This window comes from Neopelma chrysocephalum, unplaced genomic scaffold, assembly GCF_003984885.1.
Source record: "Neopelma chrysocephalum unplaced genomic scaffold, ASM398488v2 Primary Assembly neopelma1_64, whole genome shotgun sequence".
NCBI lineage: Eukaryota > Metazoa > Chordata > Aves > Passeriformes > Pipridae > Neopelma > Neopelma chrysocephalum.
The window spans coordinates 2,636,362-2,655,880 of NW_020897721.1; the positions used below are offsets into that span (position 1 = coordinate 2,636,362).

The 19,519-nt window shown below is 44.9% G+C and overlaps 1 long non-coding RNA gene across 2 annotated transcripts in view; it reads right to left on the minus strand.

Moving 5' to 3' along the window:
* Positions 1–18,923, minus strand: part of LOC113967542 — a 211,833-nt gene extending 192,910 nt beyond the window's left edge. The window contains exons 1-2 of one of the 2 annotated variants that reach the window (XR_003534209.1): positions 18,828–18,923; positions 17,208–17,288 (exon numbers count right to left, since the gene is read on the minus strand). This is a non-coding gene — a long non-coding RNA (uncharacterized LOC113967542). Of the gene's footprint in view, positions 1–17,207; positions 17,289–18,793 lie in introns of both variants that reach the window. The other variant, XR_003534208.1, reaches the window with a different exon arrangement.
* Between the last annotated feature and the right edge of the window lie 596 nt (positions 18,924–19,519).

Sequence of the window (19,519 nt, forward strand, 5' to 3'; positions counted from 1 at the left end):
AAGTCGCAATGGAACAAATGAAAAAAACATTTGCAAAGAGAGGGACAGGGGTGAGACTAACATCACTGGGTTTGGAGTGACCTGCACAACAAACTCCTGGCTAAAACAGCCTGCAGAAGATATTTGTGAAACAGATTCCTAATGAGGACTTAAATCTAAAAAACCCATGGATGTTTTCACGGACCCACCCTACCTCTAGATCTCAAATGAGCAGAGGATATTCCCCCCATCCCAGGAAGCAACTGAAGCAATGGGAAGTGAACCGCTCAGGAGCCACGCTGATGAAAGTGTGACCCAAACACAAGGGATCACAGTCTCTGCCTTGAAACACTCCGGTCCCTCATGCCCAGGGAGAGCAGCTCTGCTCCCTGCACGGATTTTCATTCCACTTCTTCTTCACCTATCAGCAGCCACTTCCTGGCAGGCAGCGCTCCTCGTTCTGCACTCCCAGGGTACCTGAAATCAGCGATGCAGCCTTTGCTGCTGTCACCCCACAAACCCCCAGTGCTGAAGGCAAGCCTGGCATCGTGCTGCCTGCCACCAGCTGGCTTTCCCAGCTTAGGTTATGCTGAAGACAGGTGACATGACCCTGATGCCTTGTCCCTGTACAGATGTGCACACCCAGAGCAGACCCAAAGAGAGGCCCAGGGCAGGTCTGACAGTGAATGGCTTTGTTTTTGCCATTATTGAAGGCAAACACTATCACCCCTATTGTAATTTCTCCTGGTCTCTTTTATAGCTAATTACTCCTTAACTGTTCTCAAAATCCTTGGAGGGGCACAGAGTTACACTGCAAGAGGGACACTGCTGCTTTCCCCTCACTTGCCATGGTTATTCAGCACAGGAATGAGCCTGCCTTGAGACATCCTAGCTGATCATGGTGTGTTATAGAAGCTTTATGCACACAAAGGAAGAAAACGGAGAGCTGGCAAAAATAATAATCAGCTTTCCTTTTTTATATATATAAACAGACATTTTGGCAAAAGATATCGGGGCAAAAAATATTCTGTGCTTGCCCAGCTTGATGAACAATGGAGGTATGTGGAGAGCTACACTGTGTGATCAGAGTCTGATGAAAACCAGAAATTACCCAGGGGAACAAAATCCTCTTGGTTGAAATCCCAGTTTTCTGTCAGAAGTTCTCCAACAGATTTTCAACAGTTTCAATGTAACCTTCTTTAAAACCAGTTTGGTATCTAATCCTCCTGTAAATGAGATTTGAGACATTTTCTGATCTCTTAATGCTCCACATACGTGTACACAACCAGTACATCCACTATAGATATGGATGTGTACTTCCACACAGGACAAGCAGCAGTGAAATTCCAGAATTAAAAAGTTTATATATATATATAAAGTTATCTTTTACTCTTATTTCTGTCTCTTACTCTAAAATTCTGTGTAACCTCTGGACCACCACATCTGTTCATTGACTCCAGTATGCCCTTAGCCATTCCTGCTTGCAGACAGTGAGTAGGGGAAGACAGATCAGAACTAGCCTGGAAGTTAGAGCAGGGCTGATCTGTTGCTTGGGCTTTTCAGGATAGTCTGCCCCATCTGTTCCTGAGTCCAGTGGAAGCACAGGTAAATAATAGACTGTATCCCATCCTTATTTCCAATGGTTGTTAAGGATCAACAATAGTGGAGGGTGCTCTGTGGGGAGCATTAAAGATGTTCAGAAGCCAGACAGCTCCTCAGCTCATTCAGAAAATCAGACCCCTTGAAGTCCAAAAGATTAAGCACCTAACCTCTGATTTCTCAGATCATGGACTTGAAATCACCTGCCCAAGCCCCACAGCTGGCTCACTGCCTTGAAACACATCTATGGTCTCCCAAAGAAACTGGCAGGATTGTTCTGGTCACCAAATGCAGAGTATGGAAAAAATTAAATCCCATACTAAAGAGGAAGTAACATCCAAAGCCAAGGAACACTAAATCAGCTGAAATAGCCTTCCTTGCTTACTGTGAGAGCTCACTTGCTCTGAAAGGGATCCAGTAGATGGGCAGCCCTCTTCTATCCAAAGTTTAATTAAATTCTTGACCTCAACCATTGGATTCAAGAGCCAAAACCTTCAAGTTATAGGGAAATCTGTCAGTAACGAGGCAGGACTGTGGCATGTAACTGCGGTGGGGACTCCGTGCCAGACTCAGCATTGCAGATCAATTTGTTCTTTCTACAAGATCTAATTGCCAGATGACCTGAACTACCATAGCAAGCACAAGGCAATGAAGGATCCTGGTGCAGTGGTCAATGCGGCTGCCACAAACCACAGCCTGAGCAAAGCTCTTTAAGGCTCTTTGATGCCGTGGTTACGTTGCTTTCTAATTAAAACCAGCTCAAATTTGCCTATATGTGCTGTAATCATATCTAGAGACTTGCTTTGTGCAAAGTGTGCACTGCCTATGACAAATATTATATGTCCACTAAAAGCAAACAGGCTTCCAAAGCCAGAGCAGGAAAGATTGAGGGAAGAGGTGTGAAAGGAAAAGAACAGAGAAATAGGAATGAAAGTCTCAGAAGCAAAGTCAGGATGTAGAGAAATAAGAAGTGATGTAAAAATAACACAGGAGGTCAATCACCAGTGATACAGTTCACTGTTCAAAACCTGTATATCTTGAAGAATCTGAACTGTTTCAATCCAATAAAAGCAACAGTTCTCATTATACACTTACTATAGGGAAGTATTATTTCTGCATTGGCTTTCAAATTGTCTCCCTCTCTCTTTCTCAAACTCATCACAACCTTAACTAATACAAGTAAATCTCTGCACATGAAATATGAACCACTGGCAGCTCTCAGGCTCGCTTTTCATCCCAAGCCTAATGGGCAAAGCGCTGTGATTTCATTTCACAAGCTTTTCCAACTGAGCTCAGAGTCGATCATTTGCCAGAGTTTGACTCTTGCAAACAGCCTGCTGGAGCCACTGAACTCATGGGGCCAAATCCATCAATGGTGTAACCCCAGCTAACCTGAGACACTTTAGGCCAGAGACTAGTTTGTTCCAAAGCATTAAATGTCTCTTGAGACCTGTGATCACAGAACACTGTCATTACACTTAAGCAGTTATGGTATGTTAATTAAAAGTTGTCAAAATATATGTATGGCCCTGCCTGTGCTTCACTTGGATGCGCGTGAGAAGCCGTGAAGTCCATTTATAACATGGGGAATGTCACCAAAGTGCTGCAGCTCCACAATGCAGTGAAGGAGCTCTTCAGCACAGTGGGACAGGCTTTCAGGTGGAAGCTCTCTTTGCCTCTCCAGTACAAAGTTCTTGCTCCTTCAGCAGTGCCACCAGGCTCAGCCACTCAATTAAATGCCTGAACCAAAACCATGTATTTCCTGTCTTAAACAGCACCGGCACTTGGTGCCCTTCTCCAGAAAGGGGGCTATTGTAGCTTAAAGGAATTTAAAAACCCCCTAACTCTTGGGCAAAAAACAGGCAAAGAGCCTATAAAGCTTGCTGGATAGCGCGGTCTCCCTACACTCAAGGGAAATGTGAAGATGCTACATATATTCAGATTCATTTGCTGCTGACCTGTTTCAAGCATGGCAAAAATGAGGTGTAAACACCTACTGATAGAATTAGAGGCTGCTATAAAGGGTGGAGCAAGTCAGACCTCACAGCAGCAGGTCCCATGACTGAAAATTAAGCACACAGAGGAGCTGGACCTCCCATCATTTTCCCACCAAAAGAATATTTTTTTCATCTGTTGGAAATTTCTTCCTGCAACAAATGTGGAAGACGAATCAAGGCTACAGGAAGAGAGATGTGCCAGCCCTCGCCCACTCTGCAAGGGGGCCAACAAGTGGATCCTGGCTCCATGGCAATCTCAAACACTGGTCTGTGGATACTGTGGATCATCCCCTGTTGGAGAGCCCCAGGACCACTGCTGAGGGAACCAGAGTTCTGCACAAGGACCCAATGCATATCAAAGCTGGAGCACTGCCTTTTACACTTCATCCACAGAATCACAGAATATGCAGAGTTGGAAGGGACCCACAAGGATCATTGAGTCCAACTCCGGGCCCTGCACAGGCTCATCCCCAAGAGTCCAGGGGCAGAAGGACTTCATGTTATAGCCTCACTCAACCTACTCCTTCACTCTTCAGGAAAACCTGAACAGCCCAAACCAAGGCTTGCAAGAGAGCCAGATCCCCCACTCCTACCTGCACAGCCTCCTGACCCCTCCACTCCCAGCAGTGCCTTAGTCCAAACCCTGCACCTCTCACACTAAAGAATGGAGCCACCCCCACGTCTCATTTTCATGTCTTAACCAAAGTGCTGCTGGGAGGAGTCAGTCCCCACAGAAAATACAGGGAAAGCAGGAATTTTCTGCTAAAAATTTCATTTTTGACAAAGCTTCAGTTTCCAAACAGGGGTTAGGGGACAGCAAGAGGGAAATGGGTTGTCAAAAAATTCTTATAGTGCTTTGTTTAAGTGCTTTGTTGGATCTGGATATAAAGAAATAAGAGAAAGGATAAAAAGCACGGACGACGCACTATGAAACATATTAGAATCATTTCAATCCTTGGCAAAAGTATATTGGTTCCCATTGCTATTAATAATATATCATAAAACGTCAGGAAAAGCATTGTACTACAGCCTGTAAAAATAACATCATCTTATGACAATCTACTTCATTATTGCTTTCTGCTTAACTACCCTAGAACAGCGAGCTACGAGGAAATGGAAATTTCCAGGAAGTGCATTGATTGGAACATAAGGTGGTGTTAGATTCCTCATCAGAGAGAAAGGTACTTCTGTTCAGCAAAGATGATTATTAAAATTCAAATCATGCAAGTTACACTCCGAATCCAACAGGCAAAAACTTTCCATAGTTACTTTAAGAACATTTTCATAGTACTAAAGATGATACACACTTAGTTCATTTTAAGCCAATTATGCAGAACAAACAACATTATTTGGGTGGATCTAGGAAAGCAAATAATATTTGTTTCCAAAAGAGCTACATGGAGCATTTGCTGACTATTCTGTAAGGTAGCTCTCCAGTTATTCACTTTTCAGTGGAGAGTTGGCAGGAGCTAACACCAAAGTAAGGCAGCTTGACTTGTGGCTAGGTCCCTGTTAAGCTGAATAATGGGAGAAGAGAAAATTAAGTCCAGAATAAAACCAATACAAGTTGGGTTTTTTTTAAAAAAGACCTTAAATTGTGGTGATGCTTCCACTTCAGATGGTCTCATTCAAAAGAGCAACGTTAACTCTATCAAACGCCCTGTTTGTTCTACTGCTAATGGGAGTAAGCCAAGGAGAAGAGAGGAGGGACAGAGAGCATCTCACATCCTTCAGGCTCTGTGACACCAAAACCAGCTCTGGATGCATGTTTGAACTTCCCTGGAGAGGCTCTGATTTAGAATTGCCTCTCACAGGATGCATCCTCCCAGAAAAACCTGCAGAGGTGGAAGGAAGCACCCGGGAGGTCGCACAGGGGATGAAGGCACACGTATGCCTTGGTGAGCAGGGCCAGGACAGGCCTGGGGAACAGCAGGTTCAGGGGTCCAGCTGCTCTGTGCCAGCAGCCACTCAGGGATGCTCAGTGGCAGAAAGGGAATAAGCACAGCAGGTTCCTCTCAGCTAACATACTGCAGGTTGTGTGCCATGAGCACCAGCAGGACAACAAACAGGAGAAACAAATATGGAACTCAAAGCCAGCGATTCAACTTATCCTCAACTTTGGCACACCTGACCTACCAATTATTCTCATTTCTCCCTAGTTGTTTCACCTGAATTCCTAATCCTGTCCTTGAAATACCAGAACATGAAAAAGCAACAGTAACTGAAATGCACATTTTACAAAGCTCTGCTGAAGTTGGCAGTCTGCTCTGGATGTCCTCAGAGAGCTGAAAATTTAGGGCCTGAATCAATTCCTATTGGAGCTTTTCCATTCATTCAGCAGCAGAGGAATCAGGACTGTCAGTAAGACGACAGGCAGGGGAGGGCAACTGCCCAGAAAAGAGGAGAGCCCAGAGGACTGGGTTGCTTTCTCATCTCTGTTCCCAAATTTGTGGCCCAACAAGACCCTGTACCTCCCCACAACTGTTCCCCCTTCACCCCATCTTTGCAGACAGCATTTGGCCATTCTAGCTGCTGCTGCTCTGCCCAAAATTCACCCTTTTCAAAACAGCTTCTTTCCCTGTGATTCACGAGCTCACAGACCAGAGGTGAAGCCTGGGAAAGTCCAGCCCAGAAGGGAACATTCTGGATAGGCATGAATATGTAAAAGCAGGGTGTGGAGACTGCATGGGCTCTGCCAAACCCAGGCTTGCCCGGGTGCTAGAAAAACCTCTTCACTTCTCTGGGATACTCGAGCAGGGCAGGGAGGTGGGAGGCAGCTAAGCATTAACAGCTTGTGCTTCGGGATCGAGGCCTCCACTGAGGTCAAAGACACTCTTCATTCCTGGAACATCCCCAGTCCCCGGCCTCCCTTGAAACCTGGGAACATAGCCACCTTTGCCCCACCTTCCCTGGCTGTGCCAGGCCCAGGCTGGCCACCACCCAGATTTGGGGCCACCGGTTCTCATTTTTTAAGAAAAAAGGGGGAAAGGGGAGAGGAGAGGAACCAAGACATGGAGAGGTCAGGTGCCTTCGCCAGGGCTAAATGGCACATCAGTGGTGGAGCTGGCATTCGAGCACAGGAGCGCCTGTTTTCTACACCAGAGCTAAAACATCCAGACCACCCTGCTGCCTCCGAGACCACACTGCCTCTGTGAAATGTGTGGAAATTCGCAGGCATTTTCCCTGATTTTTACAGGGATTTTTTTGTTGTTGTTGTTCCACACTTGGCTCACAGCTGTTTGCCAAAATCAAATTGCTGAGGTGTTTCTGTCTCTTTAAAACTTCACGAACAGACACTTGGAAAAAAACCATCCGTGAATTGCAGCTGCAGTAGGGGGATGCGATTCAGCCATGGCAGGCTGAAAACAAGGAACCCAGAGATCCAGCCCCGGTCTCTTTGCTACCCCAGACTGCCCACAGCAGCACATAACCCTCCTGGCATCACCCATAACTCCTTCACTTGCGGTGAAACGTGCTGGTGTCTGCAGAATGAGACTGCTCTTTGATTTCTCCCAACAAATAAAACAGCATTTTCTGCAATAATTGTTTTACTCCTTGCTTCCAAAGGAAAATAGATGAGAAAATATTCAGGTGGTCTCCTGTTCCAGTGCTACCAGGCTCTGCTGCAACTTGCCATCCATATTTCAGCAGGATGGTGAAACTTTACTCAGTTAAGCATCTGCATATCACCCCTCCCCAGGCCATATTTCCCCAGCTTGTAACCTCACTGCTCATCTTGTGAGACATGCACAGCCCCAGTGCCTTGAAAGCCAGTCAGAAAGCCCTTCTGTCCCTTCTCAGCACTCATTCCTGATGCATGTGCTGCAGATGAGACTTCATTCCTGCCAACACACCCACCTTCAAGGTCCATGCCAATCCCAGAGCCTTTCCCTGGACCACACACCTCCCTACAGACCAAGCCCAGGGCACATCAGGTGTATCAGAATAACAGGGAAAGATATCCAAGGCTTACCCCAGGCAGAGGCAATGCTGCAGGCAAAGCACATGGAGATGCTGTGACCATTTTTCCTCCTTAAAAAAAAAGTAAAACACCAACACATCTGCAATCAAACCACATTCTCCAACTTGCCACCAAGGTTCTGCACAGCAAACAAAAGGTTAAACAAACAAACCCTGAGCAATGTCTCAGGCTTGCCAGATGAAAAAAAAAAAAAAAGCTTTCAGCCAGTAACATTTCTCCTTCCCCAGCTGTAGGTTCATATTTTTAATGTCAGATTGCAAAAATAATAAAAAAGGGGGGAGAAGAAAAAAAAAAAAGCAAACATTTAGCTCACAACTGGATGGGAAATGAACTGGAAGCTCGCACTTGTGTACATTTTTCCCCAGCGAAGAGAAGCCAGCTGGTATGTGGAAGGTCCTGAAAACCTGTCCTGACATCAGCAGAAGTGTGACCAGCAATACCTCTCCCGTGCTGGCTCATGCGTTTTCTCCTATCTCACTTCATCTCTCACTAAGCTCGAGCGAGCCCGCACTATTGCAGATTTATCGCCATCTGAAAAACATTAAATATCTCAGGGTTTCAAATATTTGCAGACAGCTGAAGAAGTGGCTGTGATGGAACTGTCTCTTTCTGGCACAAAGCTATCAATTTTCCATGAAAGTTGAGGCCTGGGGTTTTTTTTTTATTTTATTTTTTTACCCCTGGTAAAACACTGTAACAAATGACTTATTCCCCTTTTAGCGAGTGCGAGGGAAGCGGACAGTCATTATTACCAAATGTGTGCACACACAAGTAACTAAGGGAAAATAAATCCCATTTGAAGGTTAATTAACTAAGGCAGGGTCACAGCTTGACAATCTGCCCTCAGCAAAGGGGAAGCACAACATCGGAGGGTCTACGAAGCAGAGCCATAATGAATTGTGACTTGGGGCTTGTCTATACAGGGAAATTACCATGCAGCCAGCTACAAGCTGGATTTATAGTGCTCGCTCCACGTTTATAGCATTAGACCCTTTGTGCAGACTAATTAGGAACTAGTTTACCTCATTTACCTCCTGACAAATGCTACTCTGCACAGAAGCCCAGAAGAGCAAATTGAGCCCCATCAACTCCTTGGGTTTCACCCTCACTGCTGGTGTTGCTCAGTGCCTAGCAAGTCCAAGCTGGGGAGCAAGAAAGGGGTGAGGACAGACACCTTCAGCCCCCAGCACCTGAGCAAGAGCTTGGGCTTGAGCTCAACACCCCTCAGTGCCCCCCTTTTTGCACACAAACTGACAACAATGGTCACATCCACCCTTGTAAGAAAGCTGGGGGTGAGGCAATGGAGGAGACCGGGTGCGTTTGTCATCCCAGCATCTCATTCAATCCACTCCTCACTCCATCTCTGCTAGACCTGTGGTGCTTCTCACAGCCTCCTGTGCCCCATGGATCAGGAAAAGGCCAAGAGGGGACCCCCCTTGGGTCTTGGAAGGCCCAGGAGGCTGCAGGGAGTCAAAGCCATGGCAGTGAGGAGAGCCACACTCTCAGGGTGAGGCACCAAGGAGCTCTGGTGGACCAGACTAGGGCTGAGACCAAAATAGATTTCTTCCAAGGAAATTTCTAAGGACAACCAACCGGCTTACTTTCATTCTGCCTGGCTTCTTGGCCAAGCCAACATCAGGCCACCACAGTGCTGAACAACTGCACCCACCATAAAGGTTTTGCACAGGTCTGCTTGCACCCCACTGCCATAGAGCAGGCACAGAGGCAGCATGGGGTCAGCATGCTGCAGAGGTGGGCTGTGCCAGGCATCAGCTGGTAGAGGGTAACAGGGTAGAGCCAACATGGGCAGCACCAGGCCAGCAAAGGTGACAGTACCATGCTCCCACACACCGACTGACAGCTGTCTAAAGTCAAGTCCTTTAGGGTTGCTTCACAGATGCAGGGTCACACATGTGAAGCTAGTCAGGACACCAGGTGCCAGAAGTGCTGGGGAAGGTCAAATATGCCATCAGCAGTTAAAAATAAACACACTTCTTTTGGCATTTTGGCCTTTTGAGGCACCATACAGACAGGGATGTTAGCAGATGTCAGGAGGAGGAGGCGTGGGAAGAGCTGTTGTTGTGGGACCTGCTGCAAGACCCTACAGGGACCTCAAAAAAAAATCAGTTCACCTCCCTGTGCTGCTGTTTCCCTGCAATAACGGAAGATAAATAACCTCCTCTGGGGGAAAATTTTCCAAGTCTTAAGGGGTGGCAGAGCTCTGATAAGAAGTAACTCAAGCCATGGCTTTCTAGGTGAAAAGTGTCTGCTTTCACTCCTCATTTTCCCAAAGCAGAGAGGATGGACTACTTTCAGGGGTAACCACAAGGTGCAAAACAACCTCTGTCCAACAGGGTCTCCAGCACAGTGAAGCAGGAAAGCCAGTGGGGGACACAGCATATGGTGGGCTAAAAGCTCCCCCTTTTGGGGAGATCCCTTTGGAGACAGCTCCAGCACAGGGAGGAGGCGTCTGGCAGACACATTTCCGTGCTAAAACCAGAGATAGGCAGTCATTTCTGCTCTTATCTCTCATCTGCTGTGGTAATAATGAAAGGGGTTCACTATGAACACTCAGACTCGCTCCTCCCCTTGGGGCTTGGAAGTCCACCATCTCCTGTCTGCAGCAACAGTTTTTCATTTGCCACTTTATCTCATTTTTCTTTTCCTCCTTGCAAGCTGTGGGTTTCACAAAGCTTCTGAGTCAGCTGCTTTACTGTAAAGGAAATGCTTAAAGCCAGCTTGACTACAAGGTGAGCCCTGCTGAAGGCTCAAGTCAGCTGGTGAAAAGACTGTCTTCTCCTCAGTAGCCCAAAACCCAAAGGACGTGGAGATAAAACCATCAGAGAAACTGCTGAAATGAGAAACAGGCACACAGGCCACCGAAAGACAGAGCAAGTCCCGAGAGGCACCATCTAAGCAAAACCATATGGCAATCTCAGCCGAGCCATCAGGAGATGTATTCCTACCCGGCGCCTGCCAGTGTGCTCTCCCAGCGCCTTGTAGCAGTCCCTTTCAGCATGGAGGCATCCCAAGTGACTTGCCCAAAGCAGTAACACTGAGCAAGCCATTCAGCTAAGACCTCCCGTGTCTCCTACATGACCCTTTTCTTTCCCTGTCCTCTATCTCGCTTTTGCTTTCCCCCTCCTTCTCTCTTTTTTTTTTTTTTTCCTCTCCCTGCATAAATATTCTTCCATTATGCACTCCTAACTCACCATCATCTAAGGCTCTTTACTTTCCCCTATTGGATACTAGGAAAAATTTCTTCACTGGAAGGGTGGTCAACCATAAGAACAGGCTGCCCAGGGAAGTGATAGAATTATTGTTCCTGGAATTGTTCAAAAAACACATAGACATTTAGGTGGTGCTTAGGGACATGGTTTAGTGGAGAACCTAGAAGTGTTATGTTCATGGTTGGATTCTCTGATCTTAAAGTTCTTTTCCAACCTTAATGATTCTATGGCTCTCAGTCCAAGCCCTGAAGAATCAAGCATCTCACAAGCTTTCACAATGTTGACATCACTCTACCAAGTACTGGCCTGATCCTGAGAAATCAATTACAAGATGATGTTCTGTCACGGCCCATCAGATGAGCTCTTTCACCAAGAAACACAAGAAATTTAGGGGAAGGAAAAACACCAGTGAGAAGGGGAGGGGGGGAGGGAATAAAACCTGTGGGTATATGGTTTTATTTCCAGTGGTCTGTTTCAAAGTACATTCGCGTTCACCCCTGGATATACAGACTGCATGCCCATGAAAATATAGATGGTCCCTTCTCTGGGAAAAACAGCCAGGGGAATAAAATAGGTATAAAGCTACATACTACATACTCTGCAGGCTGGTCCTATGATGTCACAGCCCACCGATGTGTGCATACTGTCATATATTTACCTAATAAAATATAAATAATATTTTATGTAGGAGTCAGTTTACGAGGCAGCGCGTACGCAGAAATGGGAGGACCTGTTCTACAGGAGAGAGGGAAGGTTAAAAGAGCTGCATTGTCGCACTGATTTATAGGCTGATTTAACTAGTGTTTAAATATGATTATTTTGGGAGCTGTGGGTGGCCATTCACAAGGGAATGCCAATATCATCAGTTGAAGGGTTTTCATTTATTTCTCGCGCTCGTGTAATCGTATGAAATCTAAATACATGAAACTGCCAAAAACTCAAAACATCCGTTCCGGGTACATTTGTACGGCACCTTTACCCAAAATACCACAAGAAACAGGTAAGAATTTTTATTCCTCAGCCTCTAAGGGAAAGGCTGAAATATCCACAGTCGCACACTGAGGAAAGAAGAGGCTTAGTAGCCTCCTCCAGCACAAGGAGGAAGGTGGTTTTCAGCAATGCTGTCCTGACCATGAGGCTCCTCTCCTTCATACCCTCACCCACCTCACTTTTCTATGCTGCGTGCACTCATATAGTCTTATTCTTATTTTAAGAACATGAATATATACATCTGAAAACCCAAACCATTAAAAAGTAGTTGGCTTGGACTTTTACTGGAACACGTGCACAAATATGTTGTTTGGATATTTTTACGGCCATTAACTTTTCCATATATAACCCAGACCTCCCATTAGGTGTTGTGAACTGGATCGCCTCTTTACTTGCCAAGTTATATTTCAATTAAATTAAAGTCACCTTTGGTCCTAATGAACCCCTGTTGTTTGCCTAATGCCATGATTAATTCCAGCTGCAAGAAATGGTATTAGCCTGGGTGGGTACATGGTTGAAGACTCTGATTCTCCTCCAAGATTTATGGGTGCTAGAGAAGGCTCCATAACTCATGTTGCTGAGTCTATAACTTTTCAGGCAGTAAACAGAAGCCTCTGCCACAACAGGCCTCCACTGTGGATTCACCCTTAATTTGTTCCTGCAGTGGGAACTTAACACAATTCTTTGGGCACCAATAAACTCCTTTCTTCCAAAGCTCAGCAGAAAGGGAGGCATCTTGGACCTTGAACAGACAGCTGGTGACAGGCATCCTCACCTGTAGAACAAACAGCACAGAAGGGCTCACTACAGAAGGGAAGGGTTGCCTCAGACCATGTTACCACACCAGACTTACAGGGCACAAAAGAGAAAAGCAAGCAGGGGCCAGATTTTTGTCCTGTAGTCTGAGAAGTACCGAGTTCTGGTTCCAGGTCTAAGCATTTATTTTGAATCCAAGACTAGTTATCCAATAAGTAGTTAACACGGAATAGTATCATTGGAAGTAGAAGCCATGGGCCACCAAAACCCCAGGTCTCTCACATACATGTCTAGCCATTAAGATGATCAGAAGGAAGAGGACAGCTCTCGACACCCTTGAGAGATCATATTCGGTGCCATCACAGTGATCTTGGACACAGCTGCAGCACATCTACTGGACCTCCAGGAGATGCAGACATGAGAGACTTGGCTGTGAGCCAAAACCCACCCACGGGATGAGGTCTCTGCACTGCCCAAGTGGGGCTGCCTCAGTGCTGTAGCAGAACCCAGACTTTAGGTGGCCCAGCACTCAAGAGCAGAGGTCCATCTGAGCACGGAACCTCTTTCTGAACAATTTCCTACAAAGTAAAGGTTTCCATGATCAGCAGCCACTGATGAGCTTCTCCTTCATGTCTGTATCTAATCCCCTTTTATCCCACTTGTACTTACAGTCATCATGATATCAGATGGCAGAATCCCATCTCCTCACTACCTTTGGTGTAGCAAGGGCAGGTGCCTGCCAGGGCACAGCGTGGTGCTAGAGGAGTTCTGTTAGCTATGGCCGCAGCCTCTAAATTCTGACTGTACCATGAGACCCCAAAGAGAGCATCATAGTGACCTACAAAACCCTTGACTTCCTTTATTTCACAGGTTTACAGGTGAATTTATTTGTGGCTAGTCCCTTCTACATTACCTTCCCCTCCTCCTCTCCATATTAAGGCCGTAGAAGTTGCTTGGTATTCAAAAACATGACTAGATTATCAGTCCTTTTATTAGTGCCAGTGGCAATCTGATACCATGTTCCAGCCTGGCCACTTGCTTCACACCTCTCCAGCTAGCATAAACTGTCCTTATTCATAGTTGCAGAGATTTCCAGAAAAGAGAGGGAAGTCAGCAAGTCTGACACCACAAACTCAGAAAATAAAGTAGAATTTGGACTGGTCAGAGGTGGAACAGGATAAGAACAGATGGGAAACCTCAGCTATATGAAAATTTCCGTCTTCTCCTCAAAAAAAAAAAAAAAATCATCATTACAGAGACAAAAAAAATGTTCTGTTACCAGAATTCTGCTTTAGGTTTGAATCTGTGTGAGATGATATCTGCTGCTTACATCCCAGTCAGTCCTTCCCTGACAATCAGCCTACAGGATCAATTCTTAGGAGAATTATTGCATATTTAAACCCAGATATATACAGAGTAGCTCAGTCTGGATGGAGTTTAAGATAGAGATAAGCCATATGATATTTGAGGGGCCAAGGCAGCAGAAACAAATATCCATAAGTCCAGGGTTCAGAATTGCCTCACTCCATACAGCAGCTCAATACAAATCACAGTCTAAGTACAACATTATCATATTCAGTTCTCATGACTCCCCTGGCATCCACCTCACCTAGACCAGGACTGCACTTGAGCAGGAGTGAAAAGGCAGAGCCAAACCATGTTACACAACTCCACAAAGAAATACAGAGGTTCAATATGCTTCAGACAAACCCAAGAATAACCATTACACTGTGGAAAGTATTTGCCATTAAAACATTTTTCATTAAAAGTGGCATTTCTGAGAGTTCTATCCTGCTGAAAAGCAATACCAGCTTCACATCAGAAAGTCTTTAAGAAAAATTTCCATTGCTGCTATAATTAACTTCTCTGTTGAGGTTGTATTGTTCCTCTTTCACAGAAAAATCTCAGCAAAATTTCCATGGTTTAAAGGCAGCCAAAAAGGTGTCCTGTTCCATTTTTCAGGAAGAACTTGCGGTCACAAGGCATCTAGTGGAACTTTAGGCTATACATAGGGTGCAGAGCAAACACAGGGTAAACACCTACTCCTCTGAAACCAAAGGCAAGCCAAATGAAAAGCCCAGCTCGTTCTGTAAGCCAGCCTTGACACTGGAGCAGCTACAAAGTCCTATCTGTTGGCCAAGAGAAGAGTCAGAAATAATGCAAGATCCAGGCTTGTACAGCATGTTCCTTCTCCCAGTACACCTTTTCTTAATGTGAAGAGCCTAGAGAATGAAGACAAAACCTTAGACAAGTAATTTTAAAAGCAAACTCTGCCTCTCACTGCAGCCAGATTCTAACCCAGCTTGGCTTCAACCCTGCCAGTACTCCAGGGAGAGACCCTCATACATGAACTGGTATTAGTCCCAACGACAGCAAATTCACTTTTTATGGACAGAAACAGCCTTGAATGAGGCCCTGTTATTTCACTGATCTCTGGGTTTGGGTTGCTAACATGTGCAGATTAACAGACCAGGAACCTGCCCCACATGTTACTGTAAAGTCTTCTGGTTTTGTGTGTCACATTTCTGAGATGTGAAGGGGCAGGGAAGACCCTCCAAAGTAACACCTAGAATAGAACCTAACCCAGTTATCTCTGCACTAAGCCCAGGAACTTCCAGGCTTCTCTTTGTAACTTTCTCCTCACCATTAAAAAAAAAAAAAAAAAAAAGAGAAACATTATTTAATTCTACTTTGAATAGAGGTCTGGTAATCAGGTGCTGTTTTTATTCACACACCTCCAAAGGAGATTAAAAATTACATTTCCTCTTGGTAATAGCAGTTCACATACTGACGAAGTCATAGCAATTTCATCTTTCTTACATGAAAATATTTAACTTTATTCCCTTAACTTCATGAGCTAACTGAAGATACTGGTGTACTGATGCTGCTGATTTGTCCATCCACCCTAAAAATACTGAAGCCATTCTCCCACTTTTTATACCCTTGATCAGTCTTTACCAAACTTAAAAAACAAAGTTGCTGTGAATTGGGTGAGGAGGGGGCAGAAACAAAGGAGAAAAATAAAGTCTAGTTTATGTCCATCAAGACAAAGGATAAAAACTGTTCAACTGTCCCAGAAATGTGGAAATATGACCAGCTAAATACCACAAAGAGCTCAGAACCAGATGCATCTTGTGCATGCTGCTACCCAGAGAATCATTAGGAGACTGGGAAAATGAGACGCCATTTAGGAGAATAATAAATACATGCCTATTTTATACACAGAACATATATATTACACAGGCTTAAATGATACACAAAACCATCCAAAAACTGGATCTAAAGCTGAACAGACTGTTATCTTGACCCTCAGCTAGTCAAGCTTGCAAGCCACCCAGCAAAAGAAATGAAAAACCCAAACCACAACCAACCAAAACAATATCATTCCCAAATTTCTTCCAGGCCTGCTTCAGTCTCACTGATATATCTCCATTCCTTATCAAACAAAATGCCTAATGCCTTGTCCAGAGACTCAGATGAAGAACTGGTTGAGAATATTCCAGAAAATCTCAGCAGAGTTTGAAGTTAACAGGAGGAGCAGATACATTCCCTTATTTTTTGTACCTTCAGTTTCAAACTGGCTTTCTTGTTATGCCATTAGTCACTGCTCGTTCCCAGGACTTTGTTCTGGATGCAAGGATCACTCTGTGAAGGGTCTGGCTGTAGCTGCATGGACAGGCCCATTAGACAAGCACAGCTTCTACTCTACTTGTGGTTTAACCCATCCAGAGGAAGGAATTCCCAGAAATCCCAGATGCTCCAAACTCATACTTCACCAAGACGAAAAGAAATAATTTCAGCGTGGTTTCAGAGCAGCAAAAGACCTGCTTTGTTGAACTGGTATTTGATTACACTCCCAGCTACACACGATCTCCTTCACTGCTCATTCACCACCCCCTGAGGAACACCTGTAGCAAATCACCCACCTATCCTAAAACAGCATGTCTGGACAAGGCAAACTGCAAAATGAGAATTCAAAAGCAAGCTCACAGACTATGAAACGATACTTCTGCCACCCTGGATCACAGACTCGCATATGTGGCTCAGTAGGTTTGTTCATCATGAACCCTCAGATTCTGCAGGTGTCCTACTCCCATCCCACCAGCCTGCACTACTACATAGGACAATTTAGCAGACAACACAAATACATCCAGTCCCTTATCTTCAGAAGGCTTCCAAACGCCATTCCTAAAGTTCTGCACAACGTAACAAACCAAAACAACATTTCTTTGCAGCAAAAAATATTCCACGTTCCCGTAAGATTTTCTTTTGTTTACAAAACGTACATCAAGCCACCTTTTTAACCTTCCCTTCGACAAGAGAAATCAAAGTAACTGCCATCCATGTCACATCTCAGTCCTCAAACCTAGAAGAGGATCCCTGCTCACTGGACAAAGTTGCCCCAAGCAACACCGCAAAGTATTTAACCAGAAGGAATTTTTGAAACACCAAAGGAGAACTGGGGACAGGTATGAACACAGTAAACTTGCAATAAGCTCCACATGGGTACAACAAAGCAATAACAATAAATATATTACAACAATCAGCTTCACCTTTAGACGCATCTCTCCAAGAAAAGCAAATATTTCTCACCTGTGAGCCCATGGCAGATGGTGACACACAAGGTCGAGAGGACAAGCTGGCTGCTTGTGGAGATTCTTCCTGTGTCCTTACCTTACAATCCAAGTGAAGTTTATAGCCAGGCACTGCTGTCCTGTTTGACCACCAATCCCAGCTATTGGCACTCCAGGGAACCTGGGCAGAAGACAAAGCAGAGACCCATCGTGAGCAGCCAAAATGTTCCTCTTCCCCCAGACCCCAACCATCCAATTCCATCAGGCACTAACACCTTTCTAAAGCAAGTCCTGGTGGGTACCTGGAACATGGACTGCCCTGGTAAGAGAGGCTTAAAAGCTGCAAGCAACATCTCATTGAAAATGGGTAGATGAATCCAGAGCAGATTCTTCCCTTCCTCAAATGACATCCCAGGTGGAGTCTCCACCTGGAGATGGAGACTGACAGTTAAGTCAGATTATGTTAGCTAACACTTTTCACCTGGGATACTCATAACTAAGCCCAAAATGGACTTGCTGGCAGTGCTCAGCCCTTGCTGTCATATTGCTGGCACCTGGCCATACCCCTGAGCAATAAAGCAGACAAAAGCACAGAGAAAATTATGGGATAACTCTTGGAGCAGCAATAGGCTCATCTAGAGTTGCAGACCCTTCATTTGCAAATCAGTTCTGGCTGACACTATGGCAACTGGGCCACAAGAGTCTTCCTTCCAAGGGGAGAGACAAATTAGCCCCATTCCCATTGCTTATTTTTTCGTGCTCAGCACTAAAAGCTTTATCCAGACTACAATTATTTCATCATTGCCTTATAGCTCAGGCAGGTTTGGAGGATAACCAGAAAAAAAGGAATGTCTCTTCAGCAGCATCTCTCCCCTGCTATGCCTTGAAAAATTAAATATATATATATACACATGTCAGAGTTTTCAGAAGGTAATGGAAGGACTTCTGAGCATTTAAGATGACTGCAATTTAAGATCCTCCAGTTAAACTAAGATATTTTGCCAAAGCTGCTTTTAAAAAGTGAAAGGCTCATTCCGTCACAATACAACTGTTTCTATCCCAGGTACTTCAAGAAGAAACAATGTTTGTTCTCTAAAAACTGGTTTAGAAATGTTTTTATCAAAAAGACGAGGGGAGAAGGGCTAACTTTTTTTAATCACTTTTTTCTCCTCTCCCAGCTCCTTTATCTTTCTCCTAGTATTTTAGTACAGAAAAAGAGGAAATGCCAGTTACACACAAAAGTTCAGCTCATGCTTTTTAATTCCATGAAAAATAGATCCAGAGAGTGAGTAAAACATTTTTTTTTCCTCCCACAAAAAGCCCTCAAGTTTTAAAAAAAAATTTTAAAAAACTCTTCAATAAACTTCCCCTACTCAGTTTTAACCTGGTGCTCACTCCAATTAGGGCTCCACGTTTAAAACCCTTCTATCAGAGGCATAACAAACCAATATTAAGCTTGTTTATTGTTACTTGCTAGCTCAAAAAAACCAACCTGAGCCACAGCCTCAGAAGAGCTAGATCAGAGGTCAGGATCCCTAATCCCAAAGCCTCCTTTAATTTTACAGTCAACAAATCCATCACTGGTGAATATCACAGAGATTATTTTCCAAGCAGCAGAGCAAGATTGCCCGTCTAATTGGAGAACAAGCAGAAGAAAAACTTGCACGAGGTTTGCTGGCAACCTACATTTCCTCATGTTCCCCTCCAAGCAGGTACACACCTCCATCCTCCCCGGGGTCAGCACCTTCTGCTGCAGAGCTGAGGCTGCTGTAAGCAGAGGGTCATATATAGATGTGTCGGTGGGCTGGGCTTGTTGTGGCTGGGTGGGGCCTGTTGTGAAGGGGCGGGGCCTGTTCATGGAATTATGGAATCATCATAGAGCCAAAGAATCATCATGGAATCATAGGATCATCATAGAATGTTCTGAGCTGGAAGGGACCTTAGAGATCCTCTAGTTCCAGTCCCCCGATTTGGAATCCATGACAGCAGAAGCCCAGCCAGGGCTTTGGCAGGTTCTGAGTGGTATTTCTGGGGTTTTTCACACAGAAGAAATCATTAAAAACTGTGCTTTTCTGCCACTATTCTAGTAAATAGAAGCAAATCCACGCTGCAGTAGCTGGAGTAATAATTTCATGTTCCAAATTACAGGGTTCTTGCCCCTCTGTCCCCAGAAGCAATGATCAAATATAAAGGTTGAAGGACCAAGAGACCTTCAGATCCTTGAGTCTGTCCTGTATAACCCCGGGAGAACAGACCCTGAATTAAATCTTTTTGGTCTTCTGGCACATGGCAGCTCAGACACCAACAGGGTTTCCAGGAAACTGCTGCATTCTCCTGAGAAAGCAGCATTTCCAGCCTGCTTTGCCCCTAGAAATACTCCATCCAAACCATACATGAATGGCAAAGGTGTAA